The 25182-nt window shown below is 39.7% G+C and overlaps 1 protein-coding gene across 2 annotated transcripts in view; it reads right to left on the reverse strand.

Annotated features, from left to right (window-relative positions):
* Nucleotides 1–25182, reverse strand: part of TMEM100 (transmembrane protein 100) — a 101790-nt gene that overhangs the window by 22677 nt on the left and 53931 nt on the right. Inside the window, exon 1 of one of the 2 annotated variants that reach the window (XM_073606637.1) lies at nucleotides 22088–22134. The exons of the other annotated variant lie outside the window; for it this stretch is intronic. The gene's annotated coding sequence lies outside the window, so the exon portion shown is untranslated. Of the gene's footprint in view, nucleotides 1–22087; nucleotides 22135–25182 lie in introns of those variants that run through there. 2 annotated transcript variants of the gene reach the window in all.

Genomic DNA, 25182 nt, shown 5'->3' on the forward strand with positions numbered 1-25182 from the left:
ACACTATTATGGGGCAATATTCCTACTGACATCAACAATGGGGAACTATTTCTCTCACTGACAGCAACGATGGGGCACTATTCCTCGAACTGACACCAACGATGGGGCATTATTATTCCCACTGACACTAATAATGGGGCACTATTATTCCCACTGACACCAATGATGGGGCACTACTAATTCCACTGACACCAATGATGGGGCACTAATAATCCTACTGACACCAACGATGGGGCACTATTTATCCCACTATTACCAACAATGGAGCACTATTCTTCCCATTGATGCCAATGATGAGGCACTATTCCTCAAACTGATACCAACAATGGGGCACTATTAACCTCCCTGGCGGTATGATTATTTCAGATTTTTGCGTCTCAAAGCGGTACAATTATTTTGCATAGAAATTTGGCGTTTTATATTGTAGGCCTGTAATTCTTAGGAATAACTCACCTAAATCTGTCCAAACCAAAGTCTAGTAGACATCCCAGGTATGATAAAGTTTGAAACACGAAATCATAAATTATAATATAATAAATAACTATAAATAATTATATAATAATAATAAAAAATATTCAATAATGTAATCAAATCAAAAACACTAAAATTTGCTCAGTTGCAGAATTATCACTGTCATTACTTTTCAGTGTTTGATGACGATCTCCCCACAAATCACTATCGCTCATTTCTGCGAGTGATTCTAATTTATTATCGTTATTTATTATCATTATCTGTTTTCTAGCTGGTCTAAAACCCCTTTTGATGTAAAGGGACAGTTTTGGTTGCTATGGACAATCTCCAGTTTCCAGGCAGAAAGAACAGTTTTTATAATATAAAACTGCATGCAGGGCACTGGAGAAACCACTAGGGACAAAAGGGAGGTGAAATAATTTCATACAGTAATGTAATCTGTAAGATTACAGTATACTGTATGTATTGTGTGTGTTTCACTTTTTGAATTTGGCACAATTCTCGGTCCCATCAGCTCCGTGATGAATCGAGCGGAGGACGAGCCGCTCACACTGCGGGGAGACATCGCAGGATCCAGGGGACAAGGTAAGTAAGCTCTTCCTGGATCCTGCGATGCGATCCCGAGTCTGGCTCGGGGTTACCGCTTTTGGTTCTGAAATTCCACCCCAAGCCAGACTCGGAATACCGCCAGGGAGGTTAAATCCACTGACACCAAAGATGGGGCACTATTCCTCCCACTGACACCAAAGATGGGGCACTATTTCTCCCACTGACACCAACGATGGGGCACTATTTCTCTCACTGACACATGCAATGGGGCACTATTCCTCTCCCTAATGCCAAAGAGGCATTGTTTACTCCCACTGATGCCAGGATCATTTCTACTCCCAATGACCACAGTCCAGCCCCCCTTATGTCTGGAGGACAGTAAACTGGCCATTTGTTTAGAAAGTTTGGAGACCCCGTGGTATAGTGGTTGATTACTAAAGGAATATAGGCTGTGCACTCAGAACAGCAACTTTCTACTTGTCTTTATGAACTAAAACTATCCAATCATTTGCAAGCAAAAATCCTGTTATTTAATTTGCCGTGCATAAGACTGGAACACAAGTTTTCCTCATTCACTAAGCTAAGTAAAAATTCACTTTGCATAGAAAGAACAAACTAATTGTACAGCCTATACTTGTTTAGTAAATGAACCCTATTACATAGAGAGACATGGTATGGTTGACAGCCCTAGAGCATAGTTACATGGTTGGTAAGGTTGAATAAAGACAACAGTCCATCCAGTTCAATCTGTGTAGGTGTGTGTGTAGAAAAATCATTTCCCATATCCCCGTATATTGTTTTTGCTAAGATGCCCATCCAAGAGTCTTTTAAAACTATCCTTCCTGCCGACACCACCGATTGTGGAAGAGAGTTCCACATACTTACCGCCCTGACAGTAAAAAAACCCCTACGCAGCTTAAGGTTAAACCGCTTCTCTTCCAGGTCTTATCGTGTGGCCCTGTGTCCTCTTACACTCTAGGGATTGAAAAGTTTCATACTTACACTGGGATTACCGTTGAGATATTTGTATATCACAATCATATCTCCTCTCAAGTGTCTCTTTTCCAGGGAGAATAAATTTAGCGCTTGTAGTCGTTCCTCATAATTGAGGTCCTCCAGTCCTCATATTAATTTAGTTGCACTTCTCTGGACTTTCTCCAGCTCCAGCACATCCCTTCTGAGGAATGGTGACCATAACTGGATGGAATACTCCAGATATGGCTGAACCAGAGTTTTATAAAGTGGTAGAATAATCGTTCTATCTCTGGATTAAATTCCCTTTTTAATGCATGCTAATATTCTGCTGGCTTTGGTAGCCACTGCTTGACACTGAATGCTATTGCTCAGTCTGTTTTCTACTAGGACCCCTAGACACTTCTCAATCCTGGGCAGTGATGGCAAACCTTGGCACCCCAGATGTTTTGGAAACTACATTTCCCATGAAGCTCATGCACTCTGCAGTGTATTTGAGCATCATGGGAAATGTAGTTCCAAAACATCTGGGGTGCCAAGGTTCACCATCACTGGGATAGGGGTTCTCCCCCCCCCCCCGAATGAGTAACTTGCATTTATATTTTTACCCTCCAACTACATTATCCTACATTTTTTTAATATTAAACTTCATTTGTCATGTAGTAGCCCACTCCATTATTTATTCAAATCCTCTTGTAAAGTTTCCAAATCCTGCTGTGTTGTTATCGTCCTGCATATTTTTTTGTCATCAGCAAACACTAGGATCAAGCTATTTATCCCACCCTCTATATCATTTATAAATACAGTAAATTAAACAGAATTGGTCCTAGGACAGAGCCTTGGGGTACCCCACTAACCATTCCAGACCATTCTAAGTACATGTTATTTATCACCACCCTTTGGACCAATTAGTCAGTTTTATATCCAAGAACAAACCTTATGGTCCACAGATCTCAGCTTGTAGATTTAGCGTTTGTGGGGGACTGTATCGAATGCTTTTGCAAAATCCAGATACACCACATCCGCCGGCCTTCCTTTATGTAGATGGCAGCTTACTTCCTCGTAGAATGTTTATAGGCTCGTTTGGCAAGTGCGACCTTTTGTAAACCTGTGCTGATTACAGCTAATGATACTGTTTGCGTCAGCAAATTCTTGGATATGGTCCCTTATCATCCCCTCAAATAGTTGACAAACTACCGACATTAGGCTGACAGGCCTATAGTTCCCAGGAATATATCTCTGCCCTTTTTTGAATATTGGTACCACGTGGGCCTTTTGTCAATCAGCTATGTACCAATCCTGTCAGTATACTGTCCATAAAGATTAGGAATCTAGAAGTCTAGCTACAGTATAACCTGACTGAGTTCTTTAAGGACTCTTAGGTGTAAGCCTTCTGGTCCTGGTGATTTATTTATGCTAAGCTTTTCTAATCCTTTCCTGACTCTGGCCTCTGTTAGCCACAAGAGTAAATCCTGTGGCATGAATCATTATAAAACCAATTTGCCAGTGACAGCTTGTAGTTAACCTCAGACTAAAGCCCAGTACACAGGGGCTGAATATCAGGTGGTATGGGCCGGTTCAATAGAAACCGGCCAACATTCAGCCCGTGTGTACAGCAGCCGGTCCGACAGAAGCCAGTCGAATGTCCGTTATTACAGGATCTCCTCCCGATCTCTTTAGTTTTTTTTTTCATTCAGCCTGCTGAGTTGAACAAAACAAACCTGATAGTGTGTACTAGGCTTTACATAGTTAGTTTGAAAAAAAAACCTGATCAAGTTCAACCAAAAGACACAAATATCAGTGGTTGATCTTGAGCATTGGTCTCCAAACTGTGGCCTGGGGGGCAAATGTGGCCTTTTTATCTGGCCCTTGGGGCATTATCCCCCCACCCTGTTGTTAGCAACAGTTGGGCATAGTTCCTGCCACCAACACCGACAATGGGGCACTAGGCCCCTCACTGACACCAATGACCACACTATTCCTCCCACTGATACCAATGTTGGAGCACCATCCTCCCACTGACACCAATGATGTGGCACCAATCATCTCACTGACACCAATGATGGGGCACTATTCCTCCCACTGACACCAATGATGAGGCACTATTCCTCCCACTGATGTCAATGATTGTGCACTATTCCTCTCACTGACAACAATGATGGGGTACTATTACTCCACCTAATACCAATGATGGGGTGTTGTTTACTCCCACTGACAACAGAGCATTTCCTTCTCCCACCTGCCACAGTTCGGCCCCCCTAATTGGCCCTTTGTTTAGAATGTTTGGAGACCCTTGATTTAGAGGAAGGCAAAAAAGGTCTACTGCAAGCCTATATATCCAATACATTGCCGGATGTAGACCGTGGGGGGCCCGGGGCCCCTCAACATAGAAATTAAATTATATGAAAAATAAAAAAGTGAACTGAAATAAATGATAAACCGCATTTGTTCTAAAAAAATACAAATAACTTCGTTTTCTGAAGAAGACACTTCTCTTCTGACTGATTTATTGACTGTAAAAATACACGTTACATGGGTAATTGGAACCAAAAAGTCATGCATCTCAGTTATACATCACACTACAATATTTACAAAAAGTATTTCTTCCTCCACTTAGCATCTGCAAAATCTTTAACTAAGGCCAGCCATATACAGACCGAATTTCCTTAATTGCAACATTCGCGCTTGCAACGGAGCCCTGGCGTTCCTCCACTGCCGGGGGGCCCCAGCGGGGTTGCTAGTCGCACGGCTCTGAGCTGAGAGCATGTCTCTCATACAGCTCAGAGCCATTGTTCTATGGAATACTGCCTCCCCTCCTCCCTCCCTCCTTCGTGCTCACTCGCACGAGATGAGAGAGGAGACCCAATCTGCTCATTCTCCCCCCGACTCTGCTGTGATTGCGCTGGATGCACGTCCCAGGGGGCACGTTAGAGGCAGGGTTCTGGGAGGATGTCCATGGACGCCCTCCCAAAACTGGAAGCCCGGGGCTCGGATGGTTCATGGCTTCTTGCACTGGGCCCTGAGGGTTCTAGTTACACCTCTGGGTGGAGCTGAGCTGCTGACCGGACTTGATCCAGATGAAGGCAAAAAGTTTTTAAATATAAAACTAAATGTGCTCAAACAGGGAAAACATAATGTGCATTTAGAAAACCATTCAGCATTGAAACAAACTACAGGACTGGCTAGCTACATGAAAGTCTATATCACATTTTTACAGTTCTTACTCTAAAGAAACCTTTTTGAATGCGAGGTTAAAGTATAGTAGTAGTGGAGATGGATTAGGACATGTATATGGATTGTAAAGCTGTCTGTGCCTGTTAGAGAGATTCACCCTCTCTAGTTGTCCTGTTTATCATCATTATTGAAAGTGAAAGAAAAATCACAAATTTTGGGTTGTCCCCATAAAAGTAATAGAGATGAAACCTTCCAATGGAGACACTAGTTCAGGTGACCTGGGAATTCCTCCCACTTCTTGTTTTGGCTATGAGAAAGGAAGTGAAGGTACATTTCTCCAAGGGGACACAGGTGGCAAAAAAAGTGACAAGGGTTATAACCCTCCCTTCCAAAATGAAAAAAACTAAAGATTTGCCTTTAGTTCTACTTTAAACCTCTTCTTTTCCAGCCACAAGTTCACAGTTTTTACATTTTCTAAAACATGACACATGACACATATTCTTTATTTTCTCAATAACATTTAATGATCCCCTTCCCTCTTGTGAATTAAAGTGTATGTTGGTATATGTGTTCTGTACACATAAGTCGCTATGTGTAGATAAATAAATGGCAGCTGGATTCACATTACTTGCCAGTAACCACAAGTCATTGGCAGTGCAGCCCACAGCATCCCCAGGAGAGGTGCAGCGCCTGCAGCGAAAACAGTTTCATTATGTTAAGTCCCACCCTTGTAATACTAAAATCCAAGAAAATTGCAGACGCAGCAAAGAGTTGGTACAGTTACTGTTTAAAAAAAAAAAAAAAAAATATATATATATATATATATAGTATATATAGATAGATAGAAGAACATCAGTGCATTTTCAGTGATCACGTATTTTGAGTTATAAATGGAATGTCTACATTAAACATATCTAAACTCAAGAACAAAATGATATTGTTTTATAAAAATGATATTATTATATATTATATATATTATATTACGGTCTACTAGACCTCAGAAGATATGGTGGCTGCCTCTGTCTTTTTTTTTTATGTATATTTCCTTTAGTTTCATCTGGTGACCTTGCCAGTAACACACTTGCTGTCTTAAAGAGGAAGTAAACCGCTGGCTTTTATTTTATTTTATGACCTGCAAAGTAAAAGCATAATGTGCTAGTATGCATCGCATTATAAGCACATTATATGAAACTTACCTGCAAACAAAGCCCTCCATCGATGCATTGTCACCGCTGCAGGCTGTATCCATCTTCACCCGCCTTCCTTCCGGGTCCGCGGGCTCCGGCTGTGTGACTGGCCACAGCCGCTGGTCACGGCACAGGGCTGCATATACAGTAAATATCTCCTAAACGGTGCATGTTTAGGAGATATTTACAGAACCCTATAGGTAAGCCTTCTTAAAGGCTTACCTATAGGTACAATTAATCAAACACCACTTTTATACCAGGCCATTGTCACTCTGTCACCCTGTGCGGGCCTTATATGATGTCCTTGGCCTCCCGCTGGCTTAGGGGGTGCGTGTGCGCCGCGTCACCAGGGGGCTGATGCGCGTGCCTGGCGGCCGTGTTGCCGCCAGGCACATGCGATCTGTTCTGACAGAGCAGGAATGTGGATCTGTGTGTGTAAACACACAGATCCACGCCCTGTCAGGGGAGAGGAGACCGATCATGTGTTCCTAGTATATAGGAACACCGATTGCCCTCCTCCCCTAGTCAGTCCCCTCCCCCCCACAATTATAACACACAGTCAAGGAACACATTTAACCTCTTGATTGCCCCCTAGTGTTAACCCCTTCCCTGCCTGTGAGATTTACACAGTAATCAGTGGCTATTTATAGCACTGATCGCAGTATAAATGACAATGGTTTCAAAAAAGTGTCAAAAGTGTCCGATCTGTCCACCGCAATGTCGCAGTCACAATAAAAAATCACAGATAACCGCCATTACTAGAAAAAAAAAAAATAATAAAAATGCCATAAATCAATAACCTATTTTGTAGACGCTATAACTTTTGCGCAAACCAATCAATATACACTTATTGCGATTTTTTTTTTACCAAAAATATGTAGAAGAATACATATCAGCCTAAACTGAGGAAGAAATTAGTTTTTTTTAAAATAAATTTGGGATATTTATTATAGCAAAAAGTTAAACATATTGTGTTTTTTTTTTCAAAACTGTCGCTCTTTTTTTGTTTATAGCGCAAAAAATAAAAACCGCAGAGGTGATAAAATACCACCAAAAGAAAGCTCTATTTGTGGGGAAAAAAGGACGTCTATTTTGTTTGGGAGCCACGTCGTACGACCGCGCAATTGTCAGTTAAAGCGACGCAGTGCTGAATCGCAAAAAGTGCTCTGGTCTTTGGGCAGCCAAATGGTCCGGGCGAGGTGATCAAATACCACCAAAAGAAAGCTCTATTTGTGTGGGGGAAAAAATTATCAACATTTCATTTGGGCACAGTGTTGCATGACCGCGCAATTGTCATTCAAAATGTTACAGCGCTGAAAGCTGAAAATTGGCCTGGGCAGGAAGGGGGTGAAAGTGCCCTGCATTGAAGTGGTTAAGGTGACAACACTTTACTACTGTAGCTAATATTTAGGGAGGGGGTGTTCAGGTAGCATCATCACTTTAAGCTCCTCTACTGGTCTGCACTACAAACACCTCCATCTTCCCTCATCTCCATTACATAGGGAGCAGGTGTCTTGTAGATAATTAATGATAGTTAACTATTTAGATACTATTATAGCTAACTAAAGATAATGAATAAATTGCACTGCAACAGCACACACAGCCATGGCAACTGCGGCATGGTATATCAATGTAAAATCCCCCTTAGAATAAAAAAAAAAAAAAAAAGGTGTTCAGGAAGTGGAAGTATCACCTCCTAAAGTATGGTGGTGGGAGTGTCATGGTCTGGGGCTGCATGAGTGCTGCCGCCACTGGGGAGCTACAGTTCATTGAGGGAACCATGAATGTACTGTGATATACTGAAGGAGAGCACAATCCCCTCCCTTCGGAGACTGGGCCGCAGGGCAGTATTCCAACATGATAACGACCCCAAACACACCTCTAAGACGACCACTGCCTTGCTAAAGAAGCTGAGGGTAAAGGTGATGGATTGGCCAAGCATATCTCCAGACCTAAACTCTACTGAGCATCTGTGGGGTATCCTCAAACAGAAGGCGGAGGAGCGCAAGGTCTCTAACATCCACCAGCTCCATGATGTCCTCATGGAGGAGTGGAAGAGGACTCCAGTGGCAACCTGTGAAGCTCTAGTGTACTCCATGTCCAAGAGGGTTAAGACAGTGCTGGAAAATAATGGTGGCCACACAAAATATTGACACTTTGGGGACAATTTGGACATTTTCACTTAGGGGTGTACTCACTTTTGTTGCCATCGCTTTAGACATGAATGGCTGTGTGTTGAGTTATTCAGCAAATTTACACTGTTACACAAGCTGTACACTCACTACTTTACATTGTAGCAAAGTATAATTTCTTCAGTGTTGCCACATGAAAAGATATAATACAATATTTACAAAAATGTGAGGGGTGTACTCACTTTTGTGAGATACTATATATATATATTTATATATATGTATATATATATATATATATATATATATACATACACATATACACATATATACACACACACACACACAGTTCTTTAACGAAAAACAGGCTCCAAGCAGGGAAGGACAAATCTAAGTTAAAGTGGGAAAAGGGAATAAAGAAAAAAGTACGATTTAGATTAAATGGAATAAACCAAGACATTTCCCTGGCAGGAAGATCCGTAACTGGAGATCTCCATTAGGGAACAATGGTGTATTTCATCCAGGCAATATCCTTGCTGAGCCAGAACTGAGGTCTGCTATCCAGATGTGCCCAGGTAGCTCTTACAGTTCATGGCTTCATGTAGTTCGGGTAAATACAAAACTAAGATAAAGGAAGTATCATGTATCCAATCACAATGTGATCAATCAAAATATAGCAAAGTATTTACTACCATAAATTACAGATTTTTACCGCAACTTTAGTTTTTTAGTATAAACGTCATGTAAATAACCTCATTCAGAAAAATATAGCAGAGCAAACATATTTTTTTAATTATATACAGTAAAAAATATTAATGAAATATCTAATCAAATGGTGTATCTTACAATCCTGTCCAGATTGAACAATCCACTCCTATACAGTGTATGTGCATTAAATCCCATATGTGACATCAAAAGGAAAAAAATTATAGATATGAAAGCCCAAAGTGTATCAAAATATCAGTATTGATAGAAGAAAGCCTTGTTACTCCAAAAGAACACCACGGTGTGTAAGCCATCACCAGTACAGAGGTACAAATGCCCTTACCAGTTTGTGTGGACTTAAATGCTATTAACATTGAGCCAGATAGGCATCAAGAGACTAGGCTCTCCCGGACTTTAAACTGTATGGCAGATCCACTATCCGTTTCCACATCAATCAAGGCAAACTTCTCACTTAGTAGGTCTGCAGAGTCGTAAACTATAAGCAGCTTCAGCGACATGTATTAACCATGCCACCCAGAACCCGTTAAACAAGGTGCTATAGTGATTCTTCACTAGATACTGATCGAATAATCCAAGAGGTCCAAGATGGTCATTTGGAACCTTTGTTGGCCAAAACACCATCCACTTAGAAACCTTTTTAAGTGGAACGGTAGTGTGCTGCCCGCTGGAGCTTAGGAATCGGGGTGGTGGCATACTTTCACTCATCCAGAAGTGCCGACATGTGTGCCAACATTCTTGGAAAGTTGTAATAATTCCATAATGAATTGAAGTTGTAATGGGGGGGAGGGTACTATCCTCCTCCAAATAATAATTAACTGCCTCCAAACCTAAATGATGGGGTATACATGTATATAACGCCTCCATATCTGCTGTGGCCTTTGATCCTGGCCATTAATGTATGTCCAATGCAGGAAGTAATCAAATCTATGCTGCTTACTATAGGGCGTCCTGGAGGGTGTGTCACTTTATATTACTGTACACATATTGAACAGCACTTTTTAGCCTTCCTCATTTGTGCACAGTGCTTTGTCAAATTGTGATGTCTGCGGCCGTTTAGTTTTTGAGCGCAGTATATTATTAGAACTTATAATATACAGGACTAAAAAATATATTTTTTTAGTAAGGTAAATATATTAAACTTTGGTATTATTTCCAGCCATCAGATGGCACTATAGTCTGATTTTTCATGTCATTAGCTTGGTTACTTTTCAGCTGTGCTGAAAAAAGATGCTGTTTACAGAACTCAAGGTATTAGAACAGTGAATCCTACCTTACCAGACAGTCAATCTAAGGTTTCACTCAAAAAAAGGGAGCTTCAAAGTAAGTTGCTCTAATGTGCTGTCCCTTTTCTTAACCCACAGTGCTTTAGGAATCTTTTTCATGTATTACATGTGTATGTGGAAAACAACGTAGGAAAAAAAAAAAAACAGCTACAATAAAACTGACCACAAACTATTATGGAATCCCTTTAACAATGTTGATTCTATGCATATCTTGTAATTATCTATGTATAGGTGGGAATATTTACTTACTGCATATGTAGGTCTTGTGTTCAGATTCTTAGTGTTGGTCATTATTTTGCTTTTGATAATCTTTTTAGATGACTGCAGGTCTACCAGGGTCTATGCAGCAGAAAGCAATAGACACTCCACATTGTCTAATGACAAGAAACACAAACTATGAACTAATCAGAGACCATGTGATTTTTGCCTAGACTTTAGGTCAAATCTTGAGTGCAGCACTATTTTATGTATAACAGGAAAAACATACCTTACTTTGCAACTTCTTAATCCTGAAATCAACCCTACTGAATTATATGAAGAGTATGCAAAGCACAGGTCCACTTTAAAGATAAGTCAATCTTTGAGTAACTTAAAAGAGAAGTATTTTTTTTTCTTAATTCGTACTTACCTAGGTGTTGCTGTATCTGTCCCCCGCCACATCTAACATTGAAAAACTGAGCGATCTTACACCACCAATCAGTTCTCACAGCTTCCTGAGCAGAGAGCTGCTGACTGTCAGTCACCGCACTCTGCTCTGCCCTTCCTCATTCACTGGATCGCTGGGCCGTGGATAGAGTGGGAGCGGCAGGCTCAGGCTCTCAGCAGCTCGCTGAGAGGCTGAGCTGGGTATCGGTCCAGGGATCTAGGCAGATCCCTGCTCCGTGGTCATGATGACATGGAGCCTGGACTGACTCTGTGACTTCAGCCGGCTCTCTGCTGAAAATGGGTAACAGGAGTGCAGAACGAACTGCACTCCTGTGATCCACAGGAGAAGTACAGCCAAACGAGTATTGGTTGTACTTCTCCTTTAAAGTGAACTAGAGCAGCTGTCCTCTTATGAAACCTGGCATGGAGGACTTCAGTGATTCTGCTGTGATTTTTGAAGATTAATTGCTCCACAATGCATGCAGCTACAGAGGCCCATGATGGCCTATTTTAAAGCTCATTTACAATGTGGATGAATGTCCATAAACAAAATACTGTTGTTAATTTTTCCTACTTTTCATGAAGTGATTACCGATGGTTCAGCAACTTCATAAAACCACGTTCTTTCTAAGATGTATTCAATTCCGCTGCAGCTCTGTTCACATTTGTAGGACTACAGGCAGTTGTGCCAATATGCAGTAGGCTGGCATGTCATGGCACATCCTGCTGTGGTCACTTGAGAATAGTTCTGATGATCATCTGCTGCTGCTGGAAAGTGCACATATCCTATAAAGAGTCTAAATAATGTGCAAAGTGCACAGTGTGAAAATATCAAGAGGTAGGGGAAACTTTTTTTATTTATTTTCTTTTTTGTACAAAACATAGCACAATCCTGCTTTTGTTACAATTTTCTATATAACTAAATATTCTTTTTTCGAAAGTTTAGTTCTACTTCAATACATCACAGTTTTCACTACCTCGTTTTTGTATGCCTTTTGGTGATTTCTTACATCACCATTTTAGCATTTAGAATGAATTCTTCTCCTAGTCCGTCATTAGTTTTCTTTTTTTAACTGAGCAAGATTTTCCACCCTTTCTCTGTGGAGTGTAAATTATGGGACAATGGCGTCATGAGATAAATACCGCATGAATTTTTGAGTTAAAATAACTCATGCGGTATTTATCTCAAAAGTAATCAATTCACTAAAAAGCATGCATTATTTACCGAATGGGCTAATAAATTATGTTTTGCGATATTTATCACTTAAATTTTGGCTTTTTTTTTCACAATTTGTTTTTTTTTTTTTGTTTTGTTTTTTTTACGTGCTAGCACTGCTCCAGAGGAAAAAATAAATGCACACAGAAATACTATGAAACTGTGAAAATATTCTAACATGCTTTCATTCCCAGAATCATGTCCCTTTGGTGAAATGTTACAATTAATTCTCATTCCTGAACTCAGGGCAAAACATTTTGACACTGATACATTGTATACTTTTAATTTACTGGCCTGCGCAGAGTTCCCCTCATTGTTATTTTGTACTTTTCTAAAATACCAACTGCCTACTGGCAGGTGATAAATAACGAATGTGTGTATTCTTTAGTGAATTGACTTTAATGATTTAGTGAAATTTTTAACAAATGTTTGATATTTTACTTTGATTAATTGATTTTTTTTATTATATCATGCAATATTTCCAAAAAAATGACCTTTGTATCGCATGCGATAACATTGGTGAATTGACCCCTATGCTTTTACTTCTCCTTTTTCCTATGGATTCTCTCTTTAAGGGTGACTCCACTTTCCTGGGAAAAACATAGCAAATTAAAAAAATAAAATAACATAACATATAACATTGATACACAAGTCATATTGTATGAATGTTATTAAAAATTACTGCGGGTCTGTAATTTTCTGTAAACTGCAATGTATGGCAACCCCAATGCGCTCTGTACACAGTTATACACAACCCCCTCACAGATATGTAATCTCCTGCTTGTGTGATTGGATTACTGATTTTCACAGGAGTCTGCACTAAGATACAAGTCAGAATTTGGGCATCCCCTGCAACAAGAATTTCATTTTTGGTGAGATACCCCCAAAGGGAAATCACTTCTAAAGGAATGCAGACTCTGCCACTTTCCCCATTAAAACCCTGCAAGTGCAGTAGCTGATTGGGCACATGGACACAGAGAAACAAACAGCTATTTCTTCAGAATAACAAAAGGTAGGAATCTGCAACAAAGTTTGTTCAAATCCCTGCAATGTACACAGATCACCCAGAGGGGAATGTTTTTTCTCAACAAAAGTGGAGTTACTCTTTAACTGTCTTACCTCTTAACTTCCCTCACTTTTAAGAGATTTATTCAACCTTTTCTTGAGTCTAAAGTTAAATGTGCACACTTACAAAGTTACATAGGTGCACCATAGTCATCACGACCCCTTGAACACTTTATGAAAGTGATATTTGGCATCTATTCTTTTCTTTTGATGGTTAATATTCAGGAAATGTTACTATATTTCTAAGATGCAGTGTATCTTAATTGTAGATAGATTTTCTCTAATGGGGACAAGGTTTTCCCCTTTCATCCTAGTCCCAAAACAGTTTTTTTTATTCACTCCTTTCTCCATCCAATAATAAAGCTTTGGCCTTAAATGTACTTTAAGTCCCAGACAGTGGAGGCCCGTGCATTGTGGGCACACAGGCGCCACCCCCCAACACCTTCACCACTCTCCCTATCAATGCGCCCGGCCCCTTTCAGGATGTCGAGCGCATGAACTCCTATGGCGGGGATGGGGGGGGTTAGAGCCAGAGGCTCTAATAGGCTTCAACAAAGGGTGGGCTTGGGACGCAGAGCACTGATCCCACCCAGTTATATGACGATAGCGAATTAATTTATGCTATTTTCACTGCACGGACCCCACACCCGCTAGCCTGGAGCCGCTGCCCAGACCCTGCCGTGCTGGATGACACCCCCTATCTATCTAGATCTATCTATCCAGGTAAGTGCCGAACCAACTGGCAGACGTGCGGGGGGTTGTTAGTGCTGCGCTGCCGGGGGTGATTGTTTGTTGCCCCCTGAACAAAAAAACCCACCATCCATCACTGGTTCTCGGATCACACTGGTGCGATTTGGGAAACCCTGAGACTCAGTGTTGGTTCCGGCATTGCACCTGAATCGCACACTGGTTCACACTGAGATCTGAGGAACCGTTTGGGGTGTCAATGTAAAGTTAATGACACCCCCAGATTGGTTTGCAGATCTCAGTGCGAACTGTCAAATTGTGCAGGAATTGGATCGCATAGGTGTAAACAGCCATGCGATCTTATTCCAGTGCGCACCAAAAAAAAAGGTCCTGCATCATTTTGGTGTGAATGTGATGCGATTTCAGTCATAGAGTTTGTATGGCTGAATTTGCATCGCACAGACATCACATGTGATCTGCACAGCAATGCAGTGTGGTCCTTCGGAGCTTCGTGCCAGAACCGAGGGCTCCCGTGCGCATGCATCCAATCACATAGCCGGAGCATGTGAACCCAGAAGAAAGACCGGGGGAAGATGGCAGCCCTATCAGCGGTGACAGTGCGCTGCTGCAAGGCTTTTTTCCAAGGTAAGTATTTCATAATGTGCTAGTATGTGATGCATACTAGCACATTATTCAGTTGGCTTACAGGTGTTTTTTTGTTTTGTTTTTTTAAACAGCCACAGTTTACTACCGCTTTAAAATGTTTGCAACATTTAAAGCTATTCCAGAGCTGGCACTTAGGCTCGGTTAACACTACAGCAATGTGACTTTGATGCGATTTACAGTGTGGTTATGATGTGCGACTTTGATGCAACTTTGCATCATGTGGAGGGGCAAGTCACACTATAAATCTCACCAAAGTAGTGCAGGAACCTTTGTGCAAAATTGCACCATGCTGAGTCGCATTGATTAGAATGGGCATCATTGAAAACAATGAGATTTCCTTTGTCATGCGATTTTGTGTGACTCAAGTCACAATAGAATTCGCACTAGTGTGAACCAGGCCTTAACGGTGGAATGCCCCAGAGTACAAAAAGTTAATAATATAGGGGCCAATGAAGAAAACATGGAAAAAATAGAAAATGTTGGTGCTCTCCAAAAAATGAATATTTCACAAGAGCTCCAGGCCTTGATCAGGCTTGTAACAAAATGCCGAATCCTACGAGTGGAATATTAATATCATATACACATTAATAGGACACAATTAATGAGTCCCCCATGTATAACAGCTGGATCAAAGCTCTTCTAGGGCTAATGCAAAGCAGACATACAATGTTTCCAGCTGTGATTTCAGAGGATTTTACGGCATATTCCATGAACATTGGAACCGGTCTGTCAGAGACAATATATTAAGAAAGATACGTTCCAGCTGTATAATCTCTGGAGTGCTCTATTTTCTAGCACTGTGATAACTTACATATATGCCTATCTGTAACAACTAGAACTTTGAAGAACGCTTCTAAGCACCAGACCTAAATCCCTATTATGACTACTCTGGCAAATGCTTCAAGGTAGGGGTCTCCAAACATTTAAAACAAAGGGCCAGTTACTGTCCTTCAGACTTTAGGGGGGCCGGACTGTGGTCAGTGGGAGTATCCAGACTAAATAATGCCTCAGACTTGGTGGTCAGTGAGAAAAAATAAAACAATATGGCGCCCGAGGCCAGTAGGAGGAGTAGAAGTGCCCCTTCATTGGTGTCGTTGGAAAGAATAATGCCCCATCATTGGTGTTAGTGGGAGGACTATTGTCCCATCGTTGGTGTCAATGGGAGGAATAGTGCCCCATTATCGGTGTCAGTGGGAATAACAGTGTTCCAGTGTTTTTATCAGTTGGAGGAATAGTGCCCCATCACTGGTATCAGTGGGAGGAATAGTGCCCCATCATTGGTTGAGTGGAAAGAACAGTGCCCCACTGTTGGTTTCAGTGGAAGTAATGGTGCCTTATTATTGGTATCAGTGGGAGGAATAATGCCCCATCATTGGTGTCAGTGGAAGGAATAGTGCCCCATCATTGGTGTCAGTGGGAGGAATAGTGCCCCATCATTGGTGTCAGTGGGAGGAATAATGCCCCATCATTGGTGTCAGTGGAAGGAATAGTGCCCGATCATTGGTGTCATTGGGAGGAATAGTGCCCCATCATTGGTGTCAGTGGGAGGAATAGTGCCCCATCATTGGTGTCAGTGGAACGAACAGTTCCCCACTGTTGGTTTTAGTGGAAGTAATGGTGCCTTATAATTGGTATCAGTGGGAGGAATAGTGCCCCATCATTGGTATCAGTGGGAGGAATAGTGCCCCATCAATGGTGTCAGTGGGAGGAATAGTGCCCCATCATTGGTGTGAGTGGAAAGAACAGTGCCCCACTGTTGGTTTTAGTGGAAGTAATGGTGCCTTATAATTGATATCATTGAGAGGAATAGTGCCCCATCATTGGTATCAGTGGGAGGAATAGTGCCCCATAATTGGTATCAGTGGGAGGAATAGTGCCCCATCATTGGTGTCAGTGGAAAGAACAGTGCCCCACTGTTGGTTTCAGTGGAAGGAATGTTGCCTCATCATTAGTGTCAGTGGGAGGAATATGCCTCATATCAGTGAGAGGAATGGTGCTCTGAGCGCTAGATAAAGGCAAGCAAAGGGTCCTATCCAGCCCACAGTTTGGAGATCAATGTATTAAGGGATCAAAAATCATAGCACATATGTAGATGCATGTTTTTAAAAAAGCCCAGGGTCCCATAAGGCCCAGACCACATTCTAGTGGCAGGCGCTGGAACACTTGTGCCACCTCACAGCACGATGCCAACACTATCGGGTGGAATGATCTCTGCATAGTTCCGTCAGCAGTGTCAGAGCACCACTAAGTAATCCACCAAAACAAATGATTTTCAGTGTTTTGTTCATCTTTACGCACATATCTGGGAATGGTCAGAAATTCTTTTACATCATGTAAAGTTCAAGTTTGATTTAGGGATCCTTCAAAGAAAACCTGCCATGAATGAAATATGTGGGCTGCCTATGCTCCTTTGGAAAAGAAGATAAATAGTCAAGTTAGTTCTGCTGCTCTGACTGCAGAACTCAAGGTTATGCAACTAATATTTTCAGAAGATAAATTTATTTTTATAAAAGTTTGCCTTTACAAGCAAAACTGTGCTGAGAGAAATACTGCACCTAGGCCGCTTTTGCTGTCCACTGAGTCACTGCAAATCAAGTGTTCTGACTGTAATATGCAAATTTGTTCCAGGGCAGATTCTCAGAAAGTTCCAGGGCAGTTTCTCAGAAAGTTCCAGGGCGCCAGCATTGTAAGAACTAGGTCAGCATTGATAGCCTACGTATACATTTCAGTAAAGGGTTTCCTTGAAGGGCCCAGTCTTGGATATATATGGAGCAGTTCCTGGTACTAAAGTTCATTTTACTTCAATGACTTTTTGAAACCAATGTGTTTCAAGGTAAAAAGCTTCCAGCTTCTTCAGGGCTTGAGCAGTGGATGTTAATAAAATCACAATAGAGTGTACTAAGAGGCCTGTGTTAAGGCTTGATGAAGACTAGGGTCTCCTAACAGCATTATAGGCAGCTAGCTGAATCCGCAAAATTGGCAATATCCAATGCTCTTATCCATTAAATGTTTTAAAAAGGGAGACAAACTTTTGTACCAGGTGCTTCTCCATACACATCCAAGAGTTTACTGTCTGTCACTCTTGTGGAGGAAGCAAACTAGGACCAGAATAGGATCCACCCATACTAGGATTCAGTTATGGTTTTGCTTCTTTGAAGAAAAAATCAATTACAGTAGATCCATCAGAAGCAATTTTCACTTCTATCGGTCCAGTGTAATCACACATTGAAGGGTCCATTGACACTTTTCTGTATGTTAACACACATTTTTTATGGATTGACATACATTGCAATAAGGCATCCCATTCAATTTAAATAAGAAACAAAACCCAATTCGGGGCTCAGCCTTCTGCCCCACAGAGTACAACCATTGAAAGTTCTATTAGCAGTATTTTATGATTTTTTCTTGTGGTTGGTTACATGAGTCCTTTTCTTCTTTTGTCTTCACGTCTTCACCCTGTGGTGGTTGGTCTTCTTCATTGATGTAGACAACAACAGTGACACAATAAAATATGCACCCTTATACAGGTGTCATGGTGACACCCTCTCAGGGCAGACCCATGATGCCCTACACTCACCCTTTTTTTTCATTAAACATTGGTCAATTAATCTGGATGCCTGTGGGCATCTTGTGGAGAAAAGGGCAGGGGATAGCTGCAGGTTGAACTTGAATATTGAAAAAAAAAAGAAGTGCTCACCAGTGCATTGTAGTATCAAAGTAAGAAATGGCTGCACCTCATGTGAGTTCCAAATGCCATTTATTAAATTATCCAAAGTGGCACCATAGGACACCAGCAATGGTCTAGGTAGACGCGTTTCACACAAAAGATGTGCTTATTCATTACCAGGGCATTGTAGAATTCTATAGCACAAGTCCACCTTTTTTTTTTTCAACTGTATAAGTTTGCTGGATGCCTTTCAATATAAATGGCAGCTTACATAACTCATTCATTATCATGCCATTATGTGCACAGTGTAAATGCAAATGTTAAAATCCAGCCAAAGAGTTTGCCTTCATGAGAGCAGATGAAAAAAAGAAGGCTGTGTGGCTCTGATGTTATACATGTGTAAATTGCAGCAATATATATTTATGGGTGTTTATTCTTCCAGGGTGCATACATGCCTCCATTTTAATGCTTTATTGCATTTAAAACCATCGACCTACAAAACAGTGTCCTTGTACAGCGCATGTAAACAAGCTGTATATAGGTGGCTTAGTGGTTAGCACTCCTGCTTTGCAGCAATAGGGTCCTCAGTTGCAATCCCACCAAGGTCACTACCTTCATGGAGTTTGCATGTTCTGGTGTTTGTGTTGGTTTCCTTGAGGTACTCTGGTTTCTTTCTACACTCCAAAGACAATGGACTTCTGTCTAAATTGGTCCTAGTATGTGTACTGTATATATTTTTACACAGTACTATGCACTTTAACTAGGAGTATACGCACTCCTAGCTAGTAGAGTGTAGGTCCTCGGGACTTGCCCTGAATGTCTGGACGGGGGGGGGGGGGTTCATGTGGCCTTATGGTCAGGTTCTCCCCCTCCTATGGGGCGGCCTTTCAAGGGAGCCTCACCTAGTACTTAGGTAGACCTTGCTTCAGCAGGTCCCCTGAAGACTGGGGGTCTGCCTAATTTCCACCAGGTGGACCATGAGTACCCCAGTCCCCATGAGGATCCTTGTGCCCTGAAAAATCAGGGTAAGACCCCTTTCAGACGGGCTGTCCGTTCAGGTCCACCTGTCAGTTTTTCAAACAGACCTGATCGGACCCTCCAGTCTCGTCTATGGAGCGACGGTGTCCGCTGACACCGGCCTCCATCCGGTCCGAACCTGTCCACCAAAAACAGATGGATGGTGGTCCTATTTTCCATCCATCTGGCGAATCAGATGGCATCGGACGGAAATGTACAGGTGGACCATTTCTATTCGATTAACCCATAAAGGAGAGCAGGACTAGGTCAGTGTCTGCTCTGCATAGCAGAGCAGACACGGACCAGTCATTCGCCTGCTCAGCGGGGATCAACGGAGAGATCCCCTGCTGAGCAAGCGGATTCCGCTCATCGGAGGCATCCATGTGAAAGGGGCCTAAGGGTCCTTTTTCTTTGAAGGAGGACCATGTGAACACCCTGTGCACTTTTTTGAGGTTCACTTTTTGTCTGCTCACTTTTTTATTGCACCTGGTGTTTAGTTTCTGAGCGTGTGCACTGCACCACAGAGAGAAAAATAATGTGTTTGCATGCATGTAAGGTACATGGATTGTAAGCTGCTATATAAAATACCCGTAATACTATAGACTGCTGAAGTCAATAACCGCAAACTCAACTTTGCAGGAAAAATGTTAGGTTTTTCTCAGTGCCTACTACGTCCATTGCAAAATTGTACTCTCTTCATTATAATAAAGATATGCATATAGATATAATAAAACGGGAAAGCTGTGCCAGCCGTTTATCAAGTTAAGAATATTTGATTAAAAAAGGCAAATAAATAAAGCAGCCATTTATTAAGCCATCCCTACAGGAAAACATTATCTCACCAAGAAGAATTTTAGTTGACGGTGACGGCAGCTACAGAGGCATCCCATAGAGAAGAACAAGAGCTGGAGACTCGAATGACTTAGCAATAAACTGCATCTGTGCAAAACAAACTACCACCAAAAAAAAAAAAAAAACACATCTATACAGCCTGACCCAAGGAATATAAATCTGTTTACGACCCCTACAACTTTTTCTTGGAAAATAAAAGTACATAAATAACACTGCCTCTTATCTTTACAACCCTAACAAAAAATATGACATAAAACATGACATCTATGAAAAAAGGATATAAACTGCATGTTGCCATATAAAACCAAAACTATCCTCAGCAAAGCTGACCTCGTAGGAATTAAGGGCTAATCTTTATAGGATCCATACATCTCTTCTAAAAGTGAACACTGCTATCACCATAAGCAAAAAAAAAAAAAGGGGGGGGCTTGTTTATTAAATCCATTCACAGAGCATCAATTGTGGTTACCCATGGCAGCCCAAGGTTCACCTATCCTCAGTAGTCAATTGAGATTGGCTGCTATGGATAACTGTGCTTTTTGACTTATTTAAAAGGACAGCATTTAATGAAGCCTAACATTTAAACGTAGACATTCCACCGCGACTGCCTAGCAACCAAACTGTTTACACATATTTGAACCCATTAAGGGCTCGTTGACATCAGATGCAGTTGGGTAAGCTTTTTTTTTTTTAATGCATCCTGAGTTCATGCACAGTAAAATCAAAATGTTTTCTAACCATCATGGTTCATACCGTTGCATTAAAAAAAAAAATAACAGCAGCATGCATTTTTTCACACCAGAATACACATAAACGCATGTAAACGCAATGCACATAAAACAAGGTTAGCATAATATAGATTTTTTTAGTTAAGAAAAAAAAAATGTAAAAAAAAAACTCAACACAAACACATTACAACTTTATATAAAGGCACATGCAGAACTATATACTGAAAGCAGGTATTGTGGTGTAAATAAGCCTGATAAGTATGTTTACGCTTATTGTGCTTTGTATCTTATGTACTTCATTAAAAAAAATAATAACAATAATAAAATGACATTTCTTTATAATACAATTATTATATTATTATACTTTATAATACTGTTATTATTAAAATAATTTGTTTAATGCTATGTATCCAAAAAAAAATAAAAAAAGAGGAAATTGGTATAATGCTAAGTAGCCGAAATTAAATAAATAGAAATCTGTATAATGCTAAATAGGCAAAAAAAAAAAAAGTAGGAATCTCTGTAATGCTAAGTGGCCAAAAAAAAAAAAAAAAAAAAAAACAGTGGAAATCAATATAATACTAGATACCCAAAATATAAATAAAATAAGTTGAAATCTGTATAACACTAAGTATCCAAAATATAAATAAACACGTCACATAACACAGTATTATGTAAGTAGCTACGATAGTGCATTACCAATAAATTTGCAGCGTTTGTTACATATTTTACTATATGACATTGCAGAATTCAGCAACACATTAAAAAAAAAAGTACTTTTATCCTACAGTAAGTATCAGATGCACTTATTCATTTTTCAGAAAGCTTTTGTTAAAATATTTTATGAATGCAAAAGTAAAAAAAAAAAAATCCTTTGCAGAAATAATATAACAGCAGGACATGCAAATAGCTCTGCATCCTATATAGGGACAAATACAATCAGGCAAAACTGGCTGCAAAAATTTAAAGTGCCTGTGCGACTTTTTTTTTTTTTTTTAAAGTACTGCTTGAGAGAGCCTATAATCGCTCCAGTCAACAACATGAGATCCTTACCTTTCCATAGCCAGACTGCAACTGAACTGAGTCAGACACATGTACAAAAAAAAAAAAAAACTGCCAGTGGATGCAAATCACACACACTGTAAGGGACTGTCTTTAAATTGCAGGCTGGTTTGCAGGGGAAATCAGTAAGGGACGGAGTGTAAATGTATGATTAATAAGAAATCTGACTCTTTACGTACATCAGGAGATACAATAAAGAATTACATTTTACTTGCTTATTATATTTAATGGCTGTGTACTTATATTATTGTAACCCAAGAAAATAAAACATTTTGTGAGGCCTGAAAAATATATAAAATTTTGCATTTAGGTTTAGATTTACTTTTAAAGTATTCCGCCTATTCTGTTCGGAGTTTTGCTGCAGTGCATCATAGGGTCCACCTGTATCGTTCCATACCTCGGTAGGTGATTTAAGGCACCAATGATTAAAAATCCCTTTTTATTACAGCTTGTGGTGGCTGCATTTGTTTTCCTATTTCATGTTTTTTTTTTTTTTTTATTTCCACTTGGTAATTCTGCACATAATACACTTATAAAAACGTTGCCAAGCTATTCATCCCATGAAACTGCATGTACATTTAGTTTTGTGCGAATAGCAGCAAAATCAAATGTGCCTAGGTTTTCTTCTCTCCAGGTCGGATGTTCATTCTTAAGAATATCAAGAATCAGGAAAATACTGCATTATCGTCACTAGATGGAGCCGACAATCTTAGTATTATATAAATCCTGTATAATAATAATAATAATATTTATTTGCTAAGATTATCAGCTCCATCTAGGGTCCATAATGTGGTATTTTCCTCATTCATGCTATTCTCATGAATGCAGAACATCTGACCTGGAGAGAAAAAAGGAACATTTGATTTTGCCGGTATTCACACAAAACAAATGTGCACGCAGTTTCACAGGGTGAATAGCTCAGCAAATGTTTTACAAATACACCCTTTTCTGTCCTAGGGTGACAACACTCACTTACTCCACTGTATCTTTGGAACCTTGGCTGTCACATTAACCACTTGAAGACCAGGCCTTTTCTGGCATCTTTTTGTTTAAAAGTTTAAATCAGTATTTTTTTGCTAGAAAATGACTAATAACCCCTAAACATGATATATATATATATATATATTTTAGCAGTTTTTTAGGTCACACAGTATTTGTGCAGTAATTTTTTTTAAACGCTATTTTTTGGGAAAAAATACATTATATATTTTATATATATATATATATATATATATATATATACATATATATATATATATACATATATATATATGTGTATATATATATATATATATATATATATATACATATATATATATATATATATATATATATACATATATATATATACATATATACATATATATATATATATATATATATATATATATATATATATATATATATATTAGCAGAGACACTAGAGAATAAAATGGCAATTGTTACAATTTTTTAGGTCACACGGTATTTGTGCAGTCATTTTTTAAACACTATTTTTTGGGGAAAAAAAACATTTTAAAGAATTTAAAAAAAAAGAAGAAACACAATATATACCCCACATTTTTGTATAATATGAAAGATGATGTTCCGCCGAGTAAACAGATACCTGTTTAGAGCTACAGAAGAAGTCTTATTATTGCTCTCGCTCTAACGTTCTCAGCAATACCTCACATGTGCGGTGCAAACACCGTTTACATATGCAAGCATGACTTACGTATGCGTTTGCTTCTGCACACAAGCACGGAGGGATGGGGGCACTTTACTTTTTTTTTATTATTAATTTTATTTTTACACCGTCCCTTTCATTTTTTTTTTTTTAAATTCCTTTTACAAGGAATGTAAACATCCCTTGTAATAGAAATAAGAATGACAGGTCCTCTTTATGGAGAGATCTGGGGTCAAATAGACCCCACATCTCTTCTTTACCTTTAAAAGCAAAAGATCAAAAAAAAAAAAATTTTATCTTTCGCTTTAAAAAAAAAAATTGTTTAATTCCACGCTGGACCGGAAGTGGCGAAGTGATCGACTCTGTGACCAGCCGGTAGCAGTGTCAGATCGTTTCTCGGGCGAGTCGGCGGAAACGGTAAGCCCCAGAGACAGTGGCATAAAATCATAGGAAATGACAAAGACACTTTAATTCTGGCAAGATCAACACATATTTTCTGTAGTTGCTAAAAAATGCTCCTAGCCCAAAAAAATAAAAACTAATGCAGCCATCATATTTAATAACTGGTAAGTTGTAATCTATTACAATGTTTTAGGGTTTAGATATGCTTTAACCCCTAAAGGGGTTGTAAACCCTCAAGGTTTTTCACCTTAATGCATTCTAGAGGCAGAGGCAGAACAGCGGTCTGCCTATGTAAACAAGGAAGACCACTGTTCTGTCAGAGCGAAAGATGGAGATCTTGTGTTTCTGCTAAGAAACAAAGATCTCTGATTTCCTCCAATCACAGCATCCCCCCCACAGTTAGAAAGCACTCCCTAGGAGCACACAGTTAACCCTTTGATTGCCCCTGATGTCAACACCTTCCCTGCCAGTGTCATTTAAACAGTAACAGTGCATTTTTTTTAGCACTGATCACTGTATTGGTGCCACTGGTCCCCAAATGTGCCACTTAGTGTCAGATTTGTCTGCTGCGATGTTGCAGTCCCGCTAAAAATCACTGATCTCCATCATTACTAGTAAAAACAATAAAATAAAATAAGAAAGTCCATAAACCTATCCCACAGTTTGCAGATGCGATAACTTTTGCGCAAACCAATCAGTATGATGATTATTAATATTTATATTATTATTTTTTTTTTGTTTAATTATTATTATTATTATTGTGATTTTTTTTACCAAAAATATGTAGCAGAATACATATTGGCCTAAATTGATGAAGAAATTAGATTTTTTACATTTTTTTATTGGATGTGTTTTATAACAGAAAGTTAAAAATATTGTCTTTTTTTCAATTTTTTTTTTTTTGTTTCTTTTTGTTTATAGCGCACAATATATAAATACCTCCAAAACAAACCTCTATTTGTGAGAAAAAAAAGGATATCGATTTTATTTGGGTACAGCGTCGCACGACTGCACAATT

Source organism: Aquarana catesbeiana, linkage group LG12 (genome assembly GCF_042186555.1).
Source record: "Aquarana catesbeiana isolate 2022-GZ linkage group LG12, ASM4218655v1, whole genome shotgun sequence".
Lineage (NCBI taxonomy): Eukaryota > Metazoa > Chordata > Amphibia > Anura > Ranidae > Aquarana > Aquarana catesbeiana.